A 25,491-nucleotide genomic window follows, 5' to 3' on the forward strand; every position below is an offset into this window, starting at 1 on the left:
GTGAGAGGAGTTCAAGTTGTGGCTCAGCAGATTAAGAATTTGACTAGTATCCATGTGGACGCTCATTCGATCCCCGGCCTCGCTCAGCCAGTTAAGGATCAGGCGTTGCCACACGCTGTGGCATCAGTCACAGATGCAGCTCAGATCTGGCATTGCTGTGGCTGGGGTGTTGGCCAGCAGTTGCAGCTCCGACTCCACCCCTAGCCTGGGGACTTCCATATGCCACAGGTGCAGCCATAAATATTAAAAAAAAAAAAAAGAGGAGTTCCTGTCGTGGCTCAGTGCTTAGCGAATCTGACTAGGAACCATGAGGTTGCGGGTTCGATCCCTGGCCTTGCTCAGTAGGTTAAGGATCCGGTGTTGCCGTGAGCTGTGGTGTAGGTTGCAGACGTGGCTCGGATCTGGTGTTGCTGTGGCTCTGGCGTAGGCCAGAGGCTACAGCTCCGATTCGACCCCTAGCCTGGGAACCTCCATATGCTGTGGGAGTGGCCCTAGAAAAGGCAAAAAGACAAAAAAAAAAAACAGAAAAGAAAAGAAAAAAAGAACTGTGAGAAATAAATGTCTGTACTTTAAACCATCCAGTCTACACTATTTTGTTAAGGCAGCCTGAGCAGACTGAGACAGATGGGCAAAGAGTGATGGGCCTGGCATTTCTGTCAGAAGCAATAGCTAGAGGAAAGGCATGGTGGCACGAATCAACACCGAGCAGGGGGGGACGTGTCAGGACAGCAGGTGACAAGTGTGCCGAGTTGAGATAAGCGAGAATGTGCGGCCAGGTGATGATGGCAGTCAGCACCCAGCTGACAGGAACCCCGTCCCCTTCTGTGAAACGCCATCTTCCTGCACAGGATTAAGCGCCTGGCAGCCCTGTTTCCATCCTGTGACCCTTTGGGGCCCATCAGATCCTCTCTGGTAAATTCGGAATTGGTATGAGAATCTCCCTGCAAGACTAGGCTGTTCTCTTGAATAGAGATGAACATGAAAAAGCTATGCGGGGGCTATGCCGGGGAAAGCACAAAAAAAAAGTATGAAAGAATGGATGTGTGTACATGTATAACTGAATCGCCTTGTCCAACAACAGAAATTATCACAACCTTGTACATCGACTAGACTTCAATAAAACTATAAAAAAATGAAGAAACAAAAAGATGTTCTCACAATGAGAAGAATAAAACAAACAGGCCCTGCCAAGGAGCAGCCAGGAAAAAAAAAAAAAAAGAGGGCAGTCTAGAGTCTATGAAAGCTTCTTTCCAGGTCTTGCCTCTGGTCACTTGAAATACCTCAGATTCCTTCTGGAAAATTCCCTTTTTTCCTTATATCTTAAGCTGGCTTGACTTGGTGTGTGTCACTTGCTACCAAAAATGTTGATGTGTCTCATGTCTGTGTCCGAAGTCCCCCTTCTCTTAATCATCACCCAGCCCCCGGATAAAAATACCATTTATATTCTCTCAAGTGCCACATTTGCCTTCTTCCCTCACGTGTCCAACTCGTACTTCACATCTTCATTTGAACTGAGTAAATATACCTCCCAACATATCACATCCATCAGAATTCCACATCTGTCAGAATTGTTCGATTATGGGAGTTCCCATTGTGGCTCAGTGGTAACGAATCCGACTTGTATCCATGAGGAATCAGGTTCGATCCCTAGTGTCGCTCAGTGGGTTAAGAAGCCAGCATTTCAATGAGCTGTGGTGTAGGTCGCAGATCAGGCTCGGATCTGGGGTTGCTGTGGCTGTGGTGTAGGCCAGCAGCTGCAGCTCCAATTCGACCCCTAGCCTCGGAACCTCCGTATGCTGTGGGTGTGGCCCTAAAAAGACAAAAAAAAAAAAAAAAAAGAAGAAGAAGAAAGAAAGAAAGAAAGAAAGAAAGAAAGAAAGAAAGAAAGAAAGAAAGAAAGAGTATTCTTTAATTCCACCTTCTGTCCTAAATTTCTTTCCCCCAGCCTTTCCCATCTCAGTAAATGACACCCTTCCCCTCATTCCTCAAGCCAAACACTTGGAATTACCCCTGATAATTTTTCCTTTCCCTTGGTTCCCTCATTCACTCTTTCATGTCCTACACTCTCTGATGCCAAACTCTGTCTCAAACTTATCCACACCTCTCCACTGTCATCACCCTAAATCCACAGCGGCAGCGTCTTTGTCCTGCCTCGGTCCACTCTTCCTGACCGCCTCCCTTTTCTCCTCTCCAGCAAACATGTACACGCAGTCATTATTCTCAGAGCTGCCAGAATAATCCTTTTGAACATGTCCTGTCATGCCATTTACCCATCTAAAACCTTATTATGTTTCCCCATTGCATTTAAGAAAAAGTACCCTGATGTGATCTGATTTCTCTCCAACTTTTCTCATGACTCTCCTCTTGCTTCCCAAGCTTCAGAAACTGATTTCCGTTGGTTTTTCCAATGTTTTTCTTCTAAACACATCGAGGTATTTTTTGCTTCAGGCCTTTCACATCTAACCGTCCCAATATATCGTCTGTCTCCTCCTTCTCGTCATTCAAGGATCCATTCAAATGGCACCTCCTGTGAGAGTGTCCTGATCACATGAGTAAATTAGGATCGAGACTAACCATCTCACACATCACTCTATTTCTTTCAAGCACTCGGAGCAATCTGAAAAGAGCTTGTTTGGGTTACGTGAATTCTCCTACTAGGAAAGTAATCACCACGGAGGTGGGTACTCGGCTGACCCACTCACTCTCTAGCCCAACGTCAAGCCCAATGGCTAGTATACTGTACACGCTCCATGAATATCTTTTGAGTAAATAGATAAAACCAAGAACACTGAAGAGTTTTAAACGAGAGAGTGATGAGAGACATCTGTCATGTATCATCGAGGTCCATGACAATAGCATTGAGGGGGGATTTAAGGTGGGTGGAGCCCATGTCTTACTCAGCTTTGTACCCCCAATGGCTAGCATGGGACAGTCTTATCTACTATTAAATAATAATAGGATTCCTGGAATTCCTGTCATGGCACAGTGGAAACATATCCAACCAGGAACCATGAGGTTGTGGGTTCAATCCCTGGCCTTGCTCAGTGGGCTAAGTTGCTGTGGCTCTGGCTGCAGCTGTAGATCCAATTTGACCCCTCACCTAGGAACCTCCATATGCCTCAGGTGAGGCCCTGAAAAGAAAAAAAAAAAAGAAAAATGAGATTCCCAAGCAACATCATTGTATTAAAAATCTCATTAAAACACACCTGCTTTAGGCCAGAGGGGTGTAAGTCAGAGATACATAATACAAAGGTATTTTTCTTGTATGTCTTTCATGAACAGAGACATAATTTTAATTGAACATGCATTTTATGAAGGCAAAAATAATTAATTTTTCCAAATGAACTCACCTAATTTTTTACTACATTCTGATGATAACCCTCGAGTTTGAGTTTGAAAAAGATGTAAAGAGGACCTAGTTCAGTCATCTCAAAGAATGGCTGTGATGGCAAGTCTAGAGAAACTGAGGGTTCAAGACCAGAACCAAACCTATACGCCCAACTTCTGACCCATGCAGACACCACCCAGTCCACCACCATGTGTGGGGAAGGCGACACAAAGCAACTCACATCAAAGCTCATAGAAAATCATGGGGCTATTTGAATCTAAAATTTCCAGGCCCTGGCTTATTATTTGTTTATTAAAAGAAGATTTTTCTTAATCTCAGTAAAAAAGTATATTTCCCCCAAAGAAAAGGAAAGCCAAGTCTTGCCCTCTATTGGCAAGTTGGAGAGCCCAGTTTGAGCCCCCCCCCCTTTTTTATAATGATTTTTATTTTTTTCATTATAGCTGGTTTACAGTGTTCTGTCAGTTTTCTACTATACAGCAAGGTGACCCAGTTACACATATATGTATAGATTCTTTTTTGTCCCATTATCATGCTCCATCATAAGTGACCAGATATAGTTCCCAGTTCTACACAGCAAGATCTCATTGCTTATCCATTCCAAAGGCAATAGTCTGCATCTATTAACCCCAAGCTCCCAATCCATCCCACTCCTTCCCCCTCCCCCTCCCCCTTGGCAACCACAAGTCTATTCTCCAAGTCCATGATTTTCTTTTCTATGGAGAGGTTCATTTGTGCCGTATAATAGACTCCAGATACAAGTGAAATCATATGGTATTTGTCTTTCTCTTCAGTTTGAAACCTTTTATAGTCCACAAGCAGATATGCATTTAGAGAAACCATCTGTTCCATTCAGGATGCAAAATAAACCACATATAGGGGAACTCTCACCCCAAATCCTTCTCTGAATGGAAGAAGAAATCATAGGGTAAGTCACGAAACAGAAGTTGAAGAGATAGGTAATTAAATGGATGACACAGCAGAAATGGCACTAGAGGTAGGTGTTTGATGAAAGTTGGCAGATGGAACCGGTGGTAAGACTGCGGTTCCATGTGTTTCAATTAGAAAATTCTCAGTAACTGAGGCTTTGGGGGAAGTCTGGCAGTTGGGAAGCTTTTGCCCACAGTCAAGTTCATTTCTTAGATACTAGATTCCTACTTTGGGATCATTAATTTGGGGACTTTTGATGTCATAGTCTAGCCATGCTAGCTCTTTCTGACTTCCTATTACTGCTTAAAAGTTTGTAGCGTTTATTTAAATAAAAATTCACTTTGTTCTTAGCTACGTTCATTCAGCGACCTAAACACCAGAAAAGCTACCTTTGGCATGTCTTAGGAAACAGATTCCGCATATTTTTTCACCATATCAGCAGCCTGCTTATAGCTTTGAAATGGATTCCCTTATTTCAATATTGTTATTAGGCTGACGGACTGCAGCGTGGTTGAGTAACATTATTCACCACGTGGAAAGTTCTCTTGATACATGCTCTGCTCAATCTAGCTATTAACCAAATTCCAAGAGTGCAGGCCACATTTAGCTTTCTGCTTAAAATCCTGGACCCCACAAACATGTCTTACTGTTATCAACAGCCTTGAATCAGGAAGGATTACAATATTATGACTATTTTCCTGGAGAATTAGAAGAACTTTATTCTACTGTTTTGAGTAGGTGTCAGCAACCATCCAACAATTTTTTTTTTTTTTTTTCCATCAGCAATCACTGAGCCCCCACTCTGCCAGGCCCTGGGCTAAATGCTGAAAATACCAAAATGATTCATAGTCACTTCCACAGCTCCTGGCTCCAGAGCTCGTGCTAGGGGTTGGTGTAACAGCCAGACTGAAGGCGCTCCTCCCACCATTCCCACCTCCCGATATTCATGACCTTGGAGAATCCCTTGCCCTTGAATGCAGATGGGGTTTGTGACTTGCTTCTAATCAATACATCAGGGCAAAGAGGCTGGGACATCACTGCCCGTGACTGGGTTACACCCCCTAAGCCTCCCTCTTGCGGGCTTGATGAGACACACAGCCACAGCGAGGATGCTCGCACAGCAAGGGGCTAGAGCCGACTGTGAGCTCAACATCGGGGTCCTCAGTCATGCGGCCACAGGAAATGAGCCTGGAAGTAGCTGCCTGCCTAGTCAAGACCCCAGATGAAAACGCAACCTGGCTGATACCTCGATTGCAGCCTTTTAAGACTCAGAGTACAGGACCCAGCTCAGCGGTGCCCGTCCTCCTGACCCACAGAAACTGTGAGATAGTAACTGTGTGTTGTTTTCAGCGGCTCTATTGGTGGTAATAAATTTGTCCCATAGCCTTAGAAAACTATCATAGCCAGCTAGAGCCTATGAGCCAAAGCTCTTCTGCAGCCTGTTCTCGAATGCCCTGCAAGCTAAGGATGATTTTTACTTTTTTTGGGCCACACCAACCTCATGTGGAAATTCCAGGGCCAGGGATCAAACGCTTGCCACAGCGGTGACCCCAGCTGCTGCAGTGACAACACCAGATCTGCTGCACCACAAGGGAACGCCAATTTTTACATTTTTAAGTCATTAACTCAAAAGAAGAATACCTTGGGACACGTGGAAATTACATCAAATACCAATTTCAGCGTCCATAAATAAAGGTTTATTGGAAAACAGTCTCACCCATTCAGTTATTGTTCTTTGGGGCTTCTTGCACACACCACACTGGAACAGTTGGGCAGATGTGACAGAGATCAAATGAACCAAAAAGCCTAAAATATTTACTCTCTGGCCCTTTTCCGGAAAAAAAAAATAATTAAATTACTGGTCCTTGATCTAGTGGAAGATAGATGAATAAATAGATCAATTACACGCTCAGAAGAGGCATGGGAACTGGGCCCTATTGTTGCGTAGGAGAGTTTTCCAGACGGAACGTGGAGGAAGGATGTCACGGAGGAGGGGTCAAAAGTGGAAAAATCATGCAGATATGAAAGGGTTCAATGATCCGGAAGTGGTGAGAAACTCCCAAAAGCCTGGACCCACGGATTTCTGAAGCCCCCATTGGGTGCCCTTAGATCAAACATCAAGCGTTGGGGAAATTATTGCATAAAATAAGATCTGCAACTGAATCCACATCTCTAAGCTGTGACTGTGGTTTGCTTAGGGCTCTTGGCCAAATCATGCCACACATGCTTCTGCCGAAATGAGCTTGGTGATAGGGCTGCGTCCCTGCTTCCAAACGCCATAAAATCCACAAAATTATTTTACTTTCCAAATTGGAAAGTGTTAATATTATCCTGCTTTTCTTGTTTGGGGAGGGGGGAGGGGGGAGCTCTCTACGGTTTCGTGGCTGCCGATCATGGTCTGTTAGGCGACTACTTAAGAGTCCGTTTCGGAGTTCCCGTCGTGGCGCAGCGGTTAACGAATCCGACTAGGAACCATGAGGTTGCGGGTTTGATCCCTGGCCTTGCTCAGTGGGTTAACGATCCAGCATTGCCGTGAGCTGTGGTGTAGGCTGCAGATGCGGCTCGGATCCCGCGTTGCTGTGGCTCTGGTGTAGGCCGGCAGCCACAGCTCCGATTAGACCCCTAGCCTGAGAATCTTCATATGCCGTAGGAGTGGCCCAAGAAATGGCAAAAAAAAAAAAAAAAAGACAAAAAATAAATAAATAAAAGATTCCGTTTCATTCATTTTCTCGAAATCTCTATCCTATCTTCTCTGACCCTCGGGTCTGTTCATTTGTAGGTGGCGCTGACGTTTGAAAAAAAAGGCACACGGGCAAAACACCACGGGGGAAGCTCAGCTAGCTGGATCCAAGAGACCTTACAGGATCTGGCCATCAGCTTCTGGGTCTAGAATCGCCTCAGTGCCGTATTTCTGATCAATGCCAGCATCATTATTATCACCACGATGCTCTCCGATTTTATCGGCGGGCTCAGCATTGCGTGCCCCCAAACAAAATGACCCCAAACTACTGCAGGTTCTGTGACCGCACGTTACCATTTTTCTGTCTCCTCGTCACCCGGGTGTGTGGCCTCCTCTCCTTTCCACTGGCTGCCTTCCAGGAGCAGCCACACTGCCCCGCTTTCAATCGCTGAGAGTTTAAAAAGGGGTAACAGTGGTCTTTAAATTGTGTGTAAAACAATCTGTAGACAAAGAGTGAGGGTCTGAGGGTTCTGCCATGACTTAAATTACATGAATTTACTATATTCAATCCGTACCCCCTCTTTGGCTGCTGAGAAGCCTTTTATCCATCTGCCTAGTCATCAAGTACATTCCAGAAAGCCATTCTTGAACAGCTTGGGGGACAATAGAAAAGGCGGGTCCAAGGAAAACAAAACTCTCTCATGCAAATGATTTATCTCCATTAATGAACACCAGTTTGCAGATCCATCTTTGCAGATCCATCTAACTACATTATGTATAGTAAGAATTTCTAGTCAATGTCCTTCAACTTAGATCTAAGTTTGAGGAATTCAGCAAATTGAGTCAAGCAGCCAATGGCCCCATCGCCTTAGGGCTTTATGACATTTTCAGAAGCTCAGCAGGTGCTTACAGCCAGCAGCAAATGGCAGGACAGAATCATGGCTGTCCAGATGCCAGAAGGTCCCCAGATAGTAACTCTCCCTTTAAGACCCCTTCCTTCCCCAGGCTCAGTGCAGCTAAACTGCCCCGCATCAGGAGGCGGGAACGAACAAGAGCTTACCAATTACTTAGTATTTTTAGTTTAAAAATATGGGAGGGGAGTTCCCAATGCAGCGCAGCGGAAACGAATCCAACTAGGAACCATGAGGTTGTAGGTTCGATCCCTGGCCTCGCTCAGTGGGTTAAGGATCTGGCATTGCCATGAGCTGTGGTGTAGGTTGCAGACACAGCTCAGATCTGGTGTTGCTGTAGCTGTGGTGTAGGCCGGCAGCTACAGCTCTGATTTGACCCCCCTGGGAACCTCCACGTGCCGCAGGTGTATCCCTAAACAAACGAAAGTCAAAAAAAAAAAAGGAAGAAAAAAAGAAAGAAAAAGGAATTTCTGCAAAAGTGAAAAGAGAAAAGCATATTAAGAGGCTCCTGGCTATTCGCCTGATTGGAAAAGTTTATCAATGAATATCAGTTACTGCTGCCCATTGCTTCTGTCACTTCCAAATCTTCCTCCCTCCTGAATTTCCCCACTAAGCCCACTTCTTTCTCATCTAGAATAAAAATCTCCCTTGCCAATGGTGCCTGTAATTTAAAACTCTTCAGCATAGAAAGTGCAACACAAAGCACATGTTCAGATAAGTGTCACTCCAGGAGCCTTCTAAATGGAGCTCACACCCTGAGGAGGTTGCTATGCACGCACTTCTGTTACCCCTACCTCAGCTCACACCAGAAGCTCTGATAATTAACAGCATGAGGGTCAGAAGTGAGCAACCACTGGTGAAATTAGTGATTTGTTAATTACCCTGGGGGACTATTAAGAAGGGATTCCCATTGGGATATTCATGGTGTTCAAGAAGATATGCGAGTGGAAAACTATTTTAGAGACACTCCGGCTATATCGCTTTCTGCTGCTCTGCAACCTTTGATGTTCCTTGGCTTGTAGTTGCATCGCTCCAAATTCTGCTTCCATCTTTATATATCTGGTCCTTCATGTCTCACTATCTTAGCATGATCTTCTTCTAAAGACCCAGTCATTGGACATAGGGTCCACTATAATCTACTATGACCTCAGTTAGCTACATCTGCAAAGACCCATTTCCAAATAAGGTTCATGCTGGGGCTCTGGGTGAACAGGAATTTGGGGGGATACTATACAATCCACCCATGCCCATGTCCAAAGAAGGTATAAGACCCTAACAAGAAGTTCCCATTGTGGCTCAGTGGGTTAAGGACCTGACATGTGTCTGGGAGGATGCAGGTTCCATCCCTGGCCTGGCTCAGTGGGTTAAGAATCCAGCATTGCAGCAAGCTGCGGCTCAGGTTGCAGATGCTTCTCATATCTGGTGTTGCCATGGCTGTGATGTAGGCCTATAGTTGCAGCTCTGCTATGACTCCTGGCCCAGGAACTTTAATATGCTGCAGGTGCAACCATTAAAAGAAAAAGAAAAGACCCTAACACGTCTCTAATCATAGAAATGGTGCTTCAGACCTCATTTCTAACAGGGGAAATCAGGGTCCGATTGGGTCCCTGGATTTCTGGTTGCCTGATAATAACTGCGTGGCAATAGAATCGTACCTATAGCATACAGTCAAGTCAGCCTTACATGAACCTTTCATCAAAGTGAAGGTCATAGCACTGAAGAGTTCAGAAAGTTGGGAGTTTGTGAGAATTCCAGGGCATTTGAATGCATCGTCTTGCCTGCTAGATAATCATGCTTGGTGAATAAATATTTGTACGTACATCCGAATTTGGTCTAACCCTGGCTCCCCTGATAACATGGTGATGAGACGGTAAGAGAACTCTGGTCACCCTCACACAGGTCGACCTTAACCAAAAAGAACCAAGGAGTGGGACAGAACCGAATTGAGGGAAGTTGTTAACACCCTTTATCCCCACGTCCTTCTCTCTCGTTGCCTTCTCAGCCAAACTTCTAGAAAGAATAATCTATTCCCTCTTATCTGCATGTCTACCATTTCCGTTCACCCCTCAATCCACCAACACTTGACTTCTGCCACCATCAAACCAACCGAATGCATTCGCCAAAGTCACCCAGGGTGTGAATTGCTGAACTCAGTGGCTGTTCACTGTCCTCTTGGGAATTGTGTCAGCGATACTAGACTCTGCTGAACATTCCTTTCTTCACAACCTTCCCTCCCCAGCTTCCAGGACACCCCACCCCCTAACCCTCCTGCCTCTCAGAATATTGCCCCTTGGTCTCTTTCAGGGGTTCTGCTCTTTCTGTTTGCCCTTTCACTGCATGTTTTTCTGGGAGTCCTAGGCTGGGCCCACTGTTGTGTTCATTCTACACAGTCCCCCCGGATGAGTAATTCACTTTTCTGGCTTCCATACTCTCTTCTAAGCTGATGACTCCAAACTCATGTTTCTCTAAGCTTTAGACTTGCATGCCCGATGCCTGCTCGATGTCTCTACCTGGGTGGCCCATGGGTAGCTCAAACCTGCTTGCTTAAATCCATCTCACTGCTTCCTGCCAATAGCCAGACTTACTCATGGATTGACTTCAGGTAGCGGCTGCAGCAGACAAGGCAGACACCTGACACTCCCTCTCCTTCCTGCCTCCCACCTGGTCGTCTAATCCCCAACCCATCTTGCTTACCACGGCCCGAGTGCAGACACTCGCCAGTTCTCTGCAGGAACCAGTTAGGATGTAAGATTCCAAAACAAAGATCTTGGAGTCAAGCTTCCTTTCTAAATCTCACATGCCCCACTGCAATGCTGGGCTCATACCTCTAGCTTGGCATAGACTTTGAGATACACCTTGACTCTAAAAACTTTACCCGTGGAATACAAGCCTAAGGTAGTAATTAAGTTGGATTCTAGCGTCCAACAACGCAAATTCCAATCCGGGTTTTTTCCACCTCTTCATAGCTCCATAACTTTAGACCATTCACTTCACATATCTAAGTGTGTGCTTCTCTGTGGGGCAAAATGAAGAGAGTAACAGTCCTTAACTCATTCATTCAAAAAATACTCATTGATTATTTATTACATGCCAGGCACAGCTGAGATCAAAATAAAGTTTCTTCCCTTATTTGAGCTTATATTTTAACATATAAAGACAAACAATAAATATGTAACAGATAAATAATGTAATTCCAGGTAATGGTAAGCGCTGCAAAGAAAATATACTAGGGTATTAGGATATTATGATGGATAAGTGAGATAACCTTAGATAAAATTATCAATAAAAGCCTCACTGAGGATGGATTTGATCTTCTAACTTACAGAGGGTGTTGTGAAAGGAAATGCATGCATGTGAATTGCTGAACTGTGAATATTCATAAACACTGCAAATATTCTATAAATGCTTACTATTGCTATTATGGGGATTCTCCACTAGAGGGAGCTACCATTCATTGAGTACTCGGCGGTGTCCTGGGCACAGGGCTCAGCATTTTACAAGGAATTTCCACTTACCTTCCAGCAGGAACAGTCTTGAAGAACAGGTATTATTGGTTCCATTTTCCAAGACTTGGGTTCAGAGAGCAACTGGGCCGGGGGTGGGGGAGGGAGGTGTCACACAGTCGGAAAGCGGTGGAACCACGCAGGTCTGTTTGACATCAAACCCGCGCTTTTCCGGTTACATCGCCTGCCTCTTTCTTCACAGTGACTTCCCTGAAAAACAAAGAGAGAAGAGCACAGCGGTCGAGGATTAATAAGTAGGAGAAGGAAAGGAGAAGATCTGTACCAAGTTCATGGTCCACAAGTTGGGGTCAAAAGCCCTGGCCAGCCGCAGAATAAGGAAGGCCTTCACATCAAGGGAACATTCCTCAGAACTGTTTTCAGAGACAGTCCCGCTTACCGCCCCATCCTGGGGCTTCAGGCCTCCGAGATTCCCGTGAAATCAAAGCTCAACGCAGTGACACTGCGTAGCTGTGAAACAGAACTGATAGAAACACTTCCTCGAGGCCCCCTCGGGGCAGAAGTAAGTGGAAATTTTCACTCTTGAGTCCAACAGAATTTATTGTCTATAAACAGTTTTCTGGTTCCCTCCTCCCCTACCCCACTACCAAAGTCTCTGCCCGGAGAAGCAGGTAAAAGGACCAGAAGCTTCCATTTCAGGAATCTGGAGTGCAGAGATGCACCTCGAAATCAGGCAAAGTCATACCTTACACAGCCCGTGGGATGCACAGCCTGACTGCTCTGTGGATAAATTAACAGCTTTCGGAGTGAACCCAACCAGACAAGAAAAGTGGGAAATAAACTCCCAATCATCCCGCCACCCACCAAACATTCACGAAGCACTAATATTGTGTCTGGCTTAGAAGGAAGACACATGTTGCATTATTTTTCATACTTTACCTGACTCTATTTGCATTTTGACCGAGAGTAAACACAGTTGTATAATATTTACTTTCAAAATATGTGTTCTGCATTTTTTTTTTTTTTTTTTTTTTTTTTTTTGCTTTTTAGGGCTGCACCCATGGCATATGGAGGTTCCCAGGCTAGGGGTCGAATCGGAGCCACAGCTGCCTGCCTACCCCACAGCCACAGCAACGCGGGATCCAAGCCTCATCTGCAACCTACACCACAGCTCATAGCAATGCTGGGTCCTCAACCCACTGAGCGAGGCCAGGGATCGAACGGGAAACCTCATGGTTCCTAGTTAGATTCGTTTTCACTGCACCACGATGAGAACTCCACATGTTCTGCATTTTTCAAATTAAAATAAGCAGGGGCGTTCTGGTCAAGGTCTGCCAGCTCTCCAAGGAGGAGTGGATGGTAAGAAGCCTGATATATAGGGTTTGCCAATTTCTGTGGTGTAAAGATTTCCCCCATGGCCAATATTGAGCTGCCACTATGAAGTCCCTGAAATGAGTTGAGAAGAGATGCCAGGAGCCAGAGGCAGGCAGCACCCAGCACACCCCTGAAAACCACAAGCTTGCTTGGGAAGCGCTTTCCCTCATAGCTTAGGAAGAAGCAAAATGGCATCCACAACTTATGAGGTAAGAAGACAGCATAATAGAATAGAAGAAGCACAGAATGAAATTTCTGGAACCCTGAGTGCTAGGCTTGGCTCCGCCTGGGACATCCTGTGTGATTTGGGATGCGATATTTTTCCTACTCGGAGCCTAAGTGTCTCATGTCTAAGAGGCAGGACTGAGACACAGCTGCAATTGTCAATCTCAGCTACATGTTCAAATCGCTGTGGACTTTTTTTAAAAGATGACTGGATTCCACCTGTCGAGAGGATGCTGAGGGTTTGGAGAGGCCCCTAGGGATCTTCCTTTTTGCGTTTTGTTCCGTTTTGTTTAACTCCGTACTTTTGTGTGCATGGCCAAGGCTGAGGGCCCTGGACAGTTTTATCTTTTAGGCCCCTCCTAAGTGTCGCATCTGTATTTCTAGTCGACCTGGTGTGGGAGACAGTTTGAAGGGGACCCCAATGACCTCTGTCTCCTGGTCCTCATGCCTTGTATAGCTTCCTCCGCAGGGTGGGGGTGGGGGTGCAGGCAGCAGGACCTGTGACTTGCTTCTGACCAGAAGAACAGGGCAAAGGGGATGAGCTGTCATTCCCATGGTTCCGCTCCATCAGGAAGGACTCTGTCTGGCCCGTAGGCTTGTTCTAGAAACAAGTACTCTCCCTCAGGCCCTGAGGAAGCAAATGGCCTCGAGGAGACCTCCTGTGGAGGGACCACGGGGCACAGAGCTGGGGGAGACACCTGCCCACGACCAGCAAAAAGATTTAGTTCTCAGTCCTGAGACCAAAAGAAGTCAATTCTGCCAACAAGAGGAGTGAATCTGGAAGCAAATTCTTCTCCAGTTGAGCCTAACACCTGATTACAGCTTCCTGAGACCCGACAACAGAGAACACACAGAAGCTGTGCCTGGGCTCCTGATCCAGAGACACTGAGATAATAACTATGGTGGTTTTTAAGCCGCTGGCTGCACTTGAAGTAATTTATTATAAGGCATAATAATATATGTCCAGGAGTTCCCTGATGGCCTAGGTGTTAAGGATTCGGTGTTGTCATTGCTGCAGCATGGGTTCAACCCCTGACCCTGGGAACTTCAGCGTGCTGCAGGTGCAGCTAAAAATAATGTCCAAAACATGAGGCCCGCTTTCAGCTAGAGGTGCTCATGCAGCTAAGGAAACAACAGATTCATGCTCCCCTTTTCAAGCCCACTCCATGGTATAAGCTCACCACATGGAGCGATGGCAGAATTACTTACAATTTAAAATATGCTTTGATTCCCTTTTTTTTTGAGACTTTACCTTGTTAAATTCTATTCAGTTAAGTGTGCAGATGATAGGACCTCACTGTAAAATTATATTATACTTTGCGGTTTATAAATTTTATTTATTAATCTTTACCATGTCCCTGTGTGGTTTTGTTATTGTTATATTCATTTTCGTTTGCTGGGTAAAAAAAATGACCGCAAACTTAAGAGGCTTAAAAACATACATTCATTCATGATCATCAAAAGGTAGAAGCAACCTGTGTCCATCAAGAGGTAAATGAATAAATAAAATGTCGACTGGAACAAATTATTCCAATAGTGGAACACTGGGACAGAGGAATGGAATATAATTCAGGCGTAAAAAGGAAGGAAATTCTAGCACGTGCTACGACATGGGTGAACTGTGAAGACCTAGGCAGAGTGAAATAAGTCAGTCACAAGAAGACAAATGGGATATAATTCCATTCTTATGAAGGATCCAGATTAGTCAAATTCATGGAAACAGAAAGTAGAAGAGCGGTCGACAGAGCTGGGTGGGGGGCGGGAAGGGGAGTTGCTGTTTGATGGGTATCGAGTTTTCAGTTTTGCAAGATGAAGACATCCTGGAGACTGGTTGCACAACAAAGTGAATATACTTAACACTGCTGAACTTAACATGGTAAGGATGGTCATTTGGGGGGGTGGGGGGCACACCTGCAGCACATGGACGTTCCCAGGCTAGGGGTCGAATCCGAGCTACAGCTGCCGGCCTCCACCACAGCCACAGCAGCTCAGGATCCGAGCCATGTCTGCGACCTACACCACAGCTCCTGGCAACACCGGATCCTTAACCCAGTGAGCGAGGCCAGGGATCGAACCCGCGTCCTCATGGACACTAGTCAGGTTCATTACTGCTGAGCCACAATGGGAACTCCCAAGACCATTAAATTTTATATTGTGTGTATTTTACCACGATTTTTAAATTTTTTTAACCAATTACCAAAAAAAAAAAAGGAAAGAAACCACATGTATTATCCGACAGCTCCCATGGGTCAAGGGTCAGGAGTCCAGGCTCAGCTTAGCCATCTTCTGCTCAGGGTCTGACACGGCTGCAATCAAGGCGTCATGGCTGCATTTTCATCCAGAGGTTCAACTGGGAGAGGATCCACCTCCACGAGTATTCAAGCTGTCAGCAGCTTAGATTTCCTCTCAGCTGAATGACCGAGGGCCATTTGCTCACTCTCTATCAGCGGGGGTGGGAGGGCAGCTGCTCTCGGCCCCAGGCTGTCTGCAGTTCCCTGCCCGGGGCCCTCTGCCTCAGCTGGGCTGCTGCAACAAACCACCGCCGTCGGGGCGGCTTACACAGTAAGCACGTCCCATGGTTCTGCAGGCCAGGAAGTCCAACGTCAAGGCACCTGCAGATTCGACGTCTGCTGAGAGCCACTTCCCGGTCACAGAGGGCCATTTTCTCATGTTCTCCCCGTGTCCTCACAAGACAGAAAGGGTGCTCCCCGGTGTCTCTTCCGTAAGGTCACCAAACCCCTTCGTCCTTCACTCTCATGACCTTGTCATCTCCCAGGGGCCGAACCTCCAAACACCATCCATCACCTTGGGGACTGAGTTTCAACATATGAATCTGGGGGGCGAGAGACACCAGCACTCAGTCTATAACACCCCCTCCATAAGGCACCCCCTCACCTGGCTGTTTATCCTTCAAAGCCAGTGAGGGGGAAGTGCCCATGGTGACTCAGCAGGTTAAGAACCATGAGGATGCAGGTTCCATCCCTGGCCTCGCTCCGTGGGTTAAGGATCCGGCGTTGCCATGAGCTGTGGTGTAGGTCGCAGACGCGGCTCAGATGCTGTGTTGCTGTGGCTGTGGTGTGGGTCAGCAGCTGCAGCTCCGATTCCACCCCTAGCCTGGGAATGTCCATATGCCTCTGGTATGGCCCTAAAAAGCAAAAATAAATAAGTTTTTTTTAAAAAATCGTGAGGGGAATCTCTCTTGCCAGCCGGGCAAGTCTGATATGATGTAACCAAGTCAGGGAAATGACACCTCGTGACCTTTGCCCTACTCCCTTGGCTAGAAGCAACTTACAGTTGCCTTCCACATTCAGACAGAAGGGCCGGTCCAGGTTGTGGCTCATGAGTGTTGCCTTATGTGTGTCTGCCACAGCTGTGGACCCTGGGTATACACGAGAAAACTGAAGCTTAGCAAGGTGACGTGACCAATCTGAGGTCACCCATTCAGTAGCAGGCTGAACGGAGACCTCGAGCTGTGGACTTCTGGAAGCAACTCCCAGGTTCCACTCAGCCCTCACACGGAGGCGCCAACAGATACACACTGAAAGGACCCAGACTGACAATCTCCTCTCACTTGTGGCACCAAAGACACCCAGGTGGTAAGAAATCACTCCCAAGTCTCAGCAGGAAATGGGCTGGGTTATGGAGCTTCCGTGTTTCTTTTCATGACTCCTGAAATCAGCGACAACCATCAGCACTTTAGGAGCCTATTCTGAAGTCCAGTCAACGACCTTGCTTGTCAAAATACTTTCAAAAATGTAAATCGGAGTTTCCATTGCAGCTCAGTAGGTTGGTAACCCGACATGATGTCCACGAAGATGTAAGTTCGATCCCTGGCCTCGCTCAGTGGGTTAAGGGCGCAGCATTGCTGCAAGCTGTGGCGTAGGTCACAGATGCAACTTGGATCTCTTGTTGCTGTGGCTGTGGTGTAGGCCTGCAGCTGCAGCTCCAATTCAACCCATAGCCCGGGAACTTCCATATGCCAAAGGTACAGCCCCCAAAAAAGAAAAAAGAAAAATGTAAATCACATTTTGTCCTCAAAGAAAAAGATTATTGCTTTAAAAATGACTACAGGTTGGAGTTCCCATCATGGCGCAGTGGTTAAATCTGACTAGGAACCATGAGGTTGAGGGTTCGATCCCTGGCCTTGCTCAGTGGGTTAAGGATCCAGCGTTGCTGTGAGCTGTGGTGTAGGTCGAAGACATGGCCCAGATCTGGCGTTGCTGTGGCTGTGGTGTAGGCCAGCAGCTACAGCTCCAATTAGACCCCTAGCCTGGGAACCTCCATATGCCCCGTGGGAGCGACCCTAGAAAAGACAAAAAGACAATAAATAAATAAATAAATAAATAATGACTGCATGTTTAGCCAATTCTTTAAAACTGTACCCCACCTTGCTAAAAATCACTTCTCTGAGAAGTGAGATTGCAATCATGTCAGAGAATCTTAGAACACAACTGGAATACATGGTGCTACCTCCTGGCTCAGCTTCAAAGAAAGAAAAGCTTCCAGCAAAGTAAATGGAGGTGAGGACATACACAGAATAAAATCAGCAGGGGAAGATGAAAACAGATGAGTGAGGTCAGCTTAGAATTTGGTTTTTATTTACACCCAACACTCATTTTGTATTTGTGCCCAAACTTAGGTAAAGGTGTCCAGCTTCCAAACCTGCCTAAGCTCACCTCCCAGGGTTCCTCTCTGCTGCACAAAATTTCAGTGCCTTTTCTCGTCATTGTGATAATATTCAGCCACAGAAAAAGGAAACTCAGGGAGCGCCCATCGTGGCTCAGTGGTAAGGAACCCAACTAGGATCCAGGAGGATGTGGGTTTGATTCCTGGTGTTGCTCAGTGGGTTAAGGATCCAGTGTTGCCATGAGCTATGGTGTACGTTGAAGACGTGGCTCAGATCCCATATTGCTGTGGCTGTGGTGTACGCTGGCAGCTGTAGCTCCGATTCCACCCCTATACACCACAGGTACAGCCCTAAAAAGCAAAAAAAAAAAAAAAAAAAAAAAAAAAAAAAAAAGCACTGGAAATATTATTTCCAAGAACAGTCTTTTCCCATGGGTCCAGAGGTTAAGGCTCATATTTCCTTGATGTTAACACATTTTCTCAAATTTCAACAATTCAAACTTATGATGCACCTTGTAAATAATGATACATCACAGTTTAAGCAGAAACATCTTTCTTTTTAGGTACATGAAACACTAATGCACCTTATCATCCATGGTGTTCAGTGAAATCCATGAGGAGATAAGGGGAAGGGTTAAGGAAAACTAACCTTTTATCATTAGTATTTATATTTAAAATTATTATAAATACAAAATTTATTATCGTATATGCATGTCTTCCTTCAACGAAACATCAGAGAATTTAAGGGTTGGATGTATAAGGACTTTGCTAATCTCTCCTGTAGCAAGTAATTAAAAATCCTTGGTTGCAGAGATCTTGGAAGGTAACTCTGGCCTCTCAGTGCCCGAGGTGAATATCTGATGCGGTGTGAGCATAGAGAACTTATCTTGACAGCCTCTGCGGCTAAAACCTACGAGATGAAGCAGCACACGCTGCAGTAACTACATCTGAAGATTTGGTAAAATGCTCACGTTCATTTTTATGCTCTCCTAAATGCAGATGATCTTGTGCCTCTTCCACCCTGTTTTATGAATTTCATGAAAGATAAAAAATAATTCAGCTCTCTTGCGAAGCCCTTTGTAACTAACTTCTTCCCCTGCCCGAAGATCATGCCTATGTGTGGCTGTATTTTGAAAGGCAATAAACAATTTATTAGTTCTACTGAAGACGCCTCCTGTGAAATGAGAATGTTCCTTAAAATGACACAGTTGCAGCTAGAAGCACACGTCCTGAGTGACCCAGAAGCTGAAGATCGGTAATACTCATCGATAGAAGGCAACGTCCCTTTTGGCAGGTATAATGTTTAATTTATTCGATTTCTTAGCTGATGTCACACTTGTTAGAATTTTCACAGTATAGTCGCACTAATTTTTTTTTAAATAATCTCGTTGTCCAACCACGGTAGAGAGTGGAAAATCGATTTTTTTTTGCCAGAAACCACTTCTTTAAAATGGCAAAAGAGAGGTTTGGGAAGTAACTTGTCACATCTCTTCTTTCTCTCTTTTTTTCTTTCTCTCTGTCCATCACACACACACACACACCTACACACACACACACACAGCAAAGCAATGCTCTCCTGTCAAGCTAAAACCACCTTATTTTCATATTTAAATATGTCACATAATTTGTATCTTTAATCAACACAGTCAATTTAGCTAATGCACACGGGGTGATTGGGTGTTTATGTGCTAATGACAGTGTCTGGGTACCAATGCTGGGAAAGGCTCTGAGAGCACACTTGGATTAACTAGGAGCGTTTGCCCCTTGGCTTTCCTAGACGTGTTCGGTTTCACCTCCATTTAACCTTGACATTCACAAACTGAATCCAAAGGTTTGACAAAACAGGAACCCGACTTAAACCCAAAGCAGAATATGCCAAAAATCCTACACGTACTCCCCCGGGTGGGGGTGAGGATACAGAGATGAATGAGACCGCCTTTTTGTTTGTTTGTTTCTTTTTTACCACCTTGCACTTTGACCTCAGCCTGTAAAGATGTTCAAGAATCAAAGAGTCTGTTATTAAAAAGACTTTTTAGTGGGTAAAAGAAAAAACGGTATATTTGAGCAGTACTTAATTATCCATGAAAATATGCAAAGACCTTGGCCTCGAAGAAATGATAGTTTCTCATTTTCCAACTCTTCTAAGGAATAATATCTAGGGTAGCTCTGGGTGAATATAGACTTCTGCTTTCTCCTTTTTTCTTTTTTTTTTCCTTTTCCTTTTTTTGTCTTTTTTCCTTTTCTAGGGCGGCACCCGCAGCATATGGAGGTTCCCAGGGTAAGGGTCTAATCGGAGCTGTAGCTGCCAGCCTACACCACAGCCAAAGCTATGCCAGATCCTTAACCCACTGAACAAGGCCAGGGATCGAACCTGCAACCTCATGGTTCCTAGTCAGATTCGTTAACCACTGAGCCACAAGGGGAAATCCATAGAATTCTGTTTTCAAATAAGTTGGGAATTCTTGAATAGAGTCAGCCCCACCCACTTCTGCGTTTCACTTTAGGGAGCTCCATCCTAAGGGCTCAAAAAACTCTTGTAGGAGAAACACCTATTTAAATTTGGTTAATCCATTGTTGCCTAAAATTTATTTGACCCCAGAACATTTTTGCTTTTTTTTTAGGGCCGCACCCACAGCATATGGAAATTCCCAGGCTAGGGGTCAAATTGGAGCTGCAGCTGTTGGCCTACACCACAGCCTCAGCAACGCAGGATCCAAGCCACATCTGTGACCTACCCCACAGCTCACAGCAACACCAGATCCTTAACTCACTGAGTGAGTACAGGAATCGAACCCACGTCCTCATGGATACGAGTCAGGTTCATTACTGCTGAGCCACAATGGGAACCCCCAGAACCTTCTTTTTTTTTTTAACTTTTTATTTTCTCTTATATTTATTTATTTATTTGCTTTTTAGGGTCCCACCCACGGCATATGGAGGTTCCCAGGCTAGGGGTCGAATTGGAGCTACAGCTGCCAGCCTGCACCACAGCTCACAGCAACACCGGATCCTTAACCCACTGAGCGAGGCCAGGAATCAAACCCGCATCCTCCTGGATACTAGTTGGGTTCCTTACCACTGAGCCATGATGGGAACTCCCCCCTTTCTTTTTTTAAAGCAAGAATAATTTAGGAATATTGCTTAAATGAAAAGATCCAGGAGGAAGTTCAGAAGACTAAAGCCCAAGGTTAGCTCTCTCTTAGTTCCCTGTCTAGCTTGAAGCGAGCCAGCGAGTCCTTCTGTTTAATTCATATTTTGAGAAAATGAAGGCGTTGGACTAGACAGGCTCTGAGGTCTCTTCCAACTCGTAAATGAAGTGATCTGAGAAAATCTAATGAATACAAAGGTGAGAAGGCTGAAGAAAATACCAGACATCACCTCGAGGATAAATGAGATGAGACTAGTGACCAGGTCAGTAAAAGGTATGAAAACCTGGGCAGTTTATTCCCCAGAAGAGCCCTACCCAGCAGCCCAGGAGCAGGTCCAGGTCCTTGTCAAGGCAAGTCCAGACCCAGAAAGACAAGAACATGAAAAGACAGACAAAACCCAAACCAAAACTGAGCCAGGAGGGTGGATGGAGAGTCAGGCGTATGGGGATGAACAGAGGTCCACGAAGCAGCTTGAAGTGAGGGCTCAGGAGGGAGAAGGACAGAGAGCAGAGACTTGCCCAATGCTGCCCATTCGCTACGGCGGCCAGCATTCCGGGAGCAGGAGCACCACGCAAAAGGAAGCCGTGAGAGATTGGACAGAATTGAAATTATACATCCTGCAGTTCCTGTTCTGGCTCAGAGAGTTAAGGACCCGACATTGTCTCTGTGAGGATACGGGTTCAATCCCTGGCCTTGCTCCGGCGGGTAAGGACCCAGCATTGCCGCAAGCTGTGGCATAGGCCTCAGGTAATTTCCATATGCCCTGGGTGCAGCCCTAAAAAGACTGGAAAAAAAAAAAAGGAGAGAGAGAAGGGAACCAGCCAAAGCAGTGGCTGCAAATGTGCAGAGCTCCCTATCTGGGGCTGTAGAGCATGGATGTATTGGGCTGGTTTAAAGAATTAGAAGGAGGGGAGTTCCCATCATGGCACAGTGGTTAACGAATCCGACTAGGAACCATGAGGTTGCGGGTTCGATCCCTGGCCTCTCTCAGTGGGTTAATGATCCGGCGTTGCCGTGAGCTGTGGTGCAGGTCGCAGACACAGCTGGGATCCTGCATTGCTGTGGCTGTGGTGTAGGCCAGTGGCTACAGCTCCGATTCGACCCCTAGCCTGGGAACCTCCATATGCCGTGGGAGCGGCCCAAGAAATGGCAAAAAGACTAAATAAATAAATAAATGGGAAGGAAAAAAAAAAGAATTAGAAGGAGGGAAGATAATAAGGATCTGAAAACCCTTTTTGGAAAGTCAAGACTATAGTGTAAATATATCTGTACCTGTGATAAGGCCACCAGAACTGAAAAATCATCATCATTTTTTTTTAAGTTTCAGCTAGAGGGAGTTCCCTTGTGGCTCAGTGGGTTAAGGATCCAGTGTTGTCACTGCTGTTGCTCAGGGGGCTGTTGTGGCACAGGTTCAATCCCTGTTCTAGGAATTTCCACATGTCATGGGTGCTGCAAAAAGTAAAAAATAAAAGCAAACTTGGCTGGAATTTTATCCGCTCAATGTAGTCATAGCTCCCTCCTAACAGGTGGCCTTACATTTGTTTATGCCTTGATTTACAGGTGAAGGAAGACATTGTCTTTCAGCGATAAGAAGCCTGCAGGGCAGGACTTTTTTTAATGGAAAAAATAAAAGGAAGTTCTTGGAAGTAAAAGTATGAAAAATTACAAGAGTATCTCCAATTCTGTGAGTTTTCTCCTTCACGAAAACTCTTCTTCAACCCGGAAAACCTTCTGGACCAGCCCCAGCCCACAGAACTTTCTGTGATAAGAAAACCTGCACCTGTGCTGCTCACCGTGGGTCGCCCCCGCCCCCATGTGACACCTCGGCACTTGAAACATGGCCAGAGAAACTGAATTTTAATCTTTATTTCATCCTAATAATTTAAATAGTCACATGTGACTAGGGGCTACTGTATCGGATAGAGCCACCCTAGAAGAAAGTCTGCAACACATGCATGACCATCAGTTACCAGCAGCGGTCAACACTGTTTATGAAGATTTGGGCATCCTCGCTAAAATTCCACAGTCTAATTTGCTAAGTAGACATTGACGTCAACAAACCACAAAATCAAAGGATGCCGTTGAATAGGCTTGAAGTATAAGATATTAGACTGTAACCAAAACAAAGAAAACCCACAGATACAAGAGGGTCGATGACCTGCAAAAATAAATAAATAAACGAGTAGAAAGAGAATACAAGCCCCCAGGGACCACGAGGGGCAGCAAATGGATGAGCCAGAAACGTGTCTCGAATGAAGATGATCAGGGCTGAGCTGAGAGATAACGAGAGCAAAGTGCCCGTGAGGGATCCTTTTTCTCGACTTGGCTTCGCAATTTTGGCCTCCACATCTGAAGAGGGAGGAGAAGGAATTGGAGAAGGTCCAAGGAAGAACAAAACGATTCACCTGTCATGAGGGGAAATCTTGCATGTATTGTGGCTTTTTAATCCAGAGAAATAGAATTTGAGGGTAACAATATCTGCCTTCGGGTACCAGAAGAGTCACAATCAGTGGCATCTGCCAGATGGTCCCCATGCACTCGGAGGAGAAAATTACACTTAATATACAGCAAGGAAGATATTTCATTTAGCCAGAAGGAAGACTTAGCTATTCAGAGGTAATGGTTTAACAGGAAAGCAGTTTCATTTAATCAGAGGGATGTTGAGCATCAGAGCCTGCGGGGACTGAGCCTCAAATATAAATAAGACACAGCCCCTGAGCTTCAGGACTTCCACTTGGAATGGCGAGGAGAGGACCACACTGCCTTACAACCAGCCACCAAACACCGGGATGAGCTTGTGAGGAAGAAGAAAGCGGCTGTTGCTGATTCCACACTCACGCCACCCTCCCTGCTCTGCGGAGGGAGCGGTACAGGATACCTTGTTTAATGCACTTTGCTTTATTGCACTTTGCAGAAACTGCATTGTTTATAAATTGAAGTTTGTGGCCACCCTGCACAGACCAAGTCTACAGGCGCCATGCTTCCAACAGCATTGGCTCATTTCATGTCCCTGTGTCACCTTTTGGTCATTCTCACAATACTTCAAATTTTTAAATTATTATTATACTTGTTATGGTGATCTGTGATCAGTGATCTTTGTTGTTGCAACTGTGATTGTTCTGAGGCACCGTGAACCATGCCCATGTAAGTAAGATGGTGAATTTTTTTTCCTTTTATGGCCATACCTGCAGCATATGGACGTTCCCAGGCTAGGAGTCAATCGGAGCTGCAGCTGCCAGCCTATACCACAGCCATAGCAATACCAGATCCAAGCTGCATTTGCAACCTACACCACATCTTATTGCAACGCTAGATCCTTAACCTACTGAGCAAGGCCAGGGATTGAACCTGCCTCCTCACACAGACTATGTCAGGTTCTTAACCTACTGAGCCACAGAAGGAACTCCTAAAATGGTGAACTTAATTGATAAATGTTGTATGTGTTCTGACCGCTCCATCAAATGACTGTTCCACCATCTCTTTCCTTCTCAGGCCTCCCTATCCCCTGAGGCACAGCAACAATGAAATTAGACCAGTGGACAACCCCACAATGACCTCTCAGTGTTCAAGTGAAAGGGAGAGTCATATCTCTCCTCTAAATCAAAAGCTAGAGAGAGTAAGCTGAGGCAGCAAGGCATACAGAAACCTAAGATAGGCCTAACGCTAGGCCTCCAGCACCCGTTAACCACCATTAACAGTTGTGAAAGCAAAGGGAAAGTCCTTAAAGGAAGTTAAAAATGCTACTCTAGGGAACACACAAATGATAAGAAAGTGAAGGGGCCTGATTGCTGATAAGAAGAAGGTTTTAGTGGTGGATAGAGAATCAAATCAGTCCCAACATCCCCTTAAGCCAACGTCTGGTCCAGAGCAAGATGCTAATTCTGGAGTCCCCATGGTGGTGCAGCAGTAACAAGCTGACTAGTAACCATGAGGATGTGGGTTCCATCCCTGGCCTCAGGGGTTTAAGGATCCGGCGTTGCCGTGAGCTGGGGTATAGGAGCAGTCTCAGCTTGGATCTGGCGATGCTGTGGCTGTGGTGTAGGCAGGCAGCTGCAGCTCTGATTGAACCCCTAGCTTGGGAATGTCCGTATCCCACAGGTGTGGCTATAAAAAGACCAAAAAATAATAATAATAACTAAAACAAAGTGGAGAAATCAGTGTCTGGCTTCGACGTCTCAAAGGACAGGATGGCTCTTTTGTTAGGGAGTAATGCAGCTGGAGACTTCACATTAAAGCCAATGCTTGTTTACCATCCCACTACTCCTAGAGCCCTTAGGAATTATGCCAAGTCTACACCGCCTGTGCGCTAAAAAAATGGAACAACAAAGCGTGGATAACAGCATATCTGTTTACAACATGGTTTGCTAGGTTAGGCCCGCCTCTGAGAACTACTGCTTAAAAAAAAAAAATTCCTTTCAAAATATGACTGTTCAGGAGTTCCCACCATGGCTCAGCAGTTAATGAACCTGACTAGGATCCATGAGGACTCGGGTTCAATCCCTGGCCTTGCTCAGTGGTTAAGGATCCAGCGTTGCTGTGAGCTGTGGTGTAGGTCGCAGACCCGGCTCAGATCCAGCATGGCTGTGGCTGTGACGGAGGCCTGTAGCTACAGCTCTTATTTGACTCCTAGCCTGGGAACCTCCATATGACGCAGGTGCAGCTCTAAAAAGACAAATATATATATATATGACTGTTCATTGACAGTGCACCTGGTCATCCAAGACCAGAGCTGTGATGGAGATAGACAAGATTCATGTTGTTTTCGTGATGCTAACACGGCATCCATTCT

General features: G+C 45.6%; 1 long non-coding RNA gene across 6 annotated transcripts in view; it reads right to left on the minus strand.

The window, feature by feature from the left end:
- The window catches only part of LOC100739688, a 162,684-nt gene that overhangs the window by 60,327 nt on the left and 76,866 nt on the right, over positions 1-25,491 (minus strand). For all 6 annotated transcript variants that reach the window (XR_304761.3, XR_002346573.1, XR_002346572.1 and 3 more), the window contains exon 5: positions 11,383-11,580. This is a non-coding gene — a long non-coding RNA (uncharacterized LOC100739688). The remainder of the gene's footprint in view (positions 1-11,382; positions 11,581-25,491) is intronic.

This window comes from Sus scrofa, chromosome 8 (genome assembly GCF_000003025.6).
Source record: "Sus scrofa isolate TJ Tabasco breed Duroc chromosome 8, Sscrofa11.1, whole genome shotgun sequence".
Taxonomy (NCBI): Eukaryota; Metazoa; Chordata; class Mammalia; order Artiodactyla; family Suidae; genus Sus; species Sus scrofa.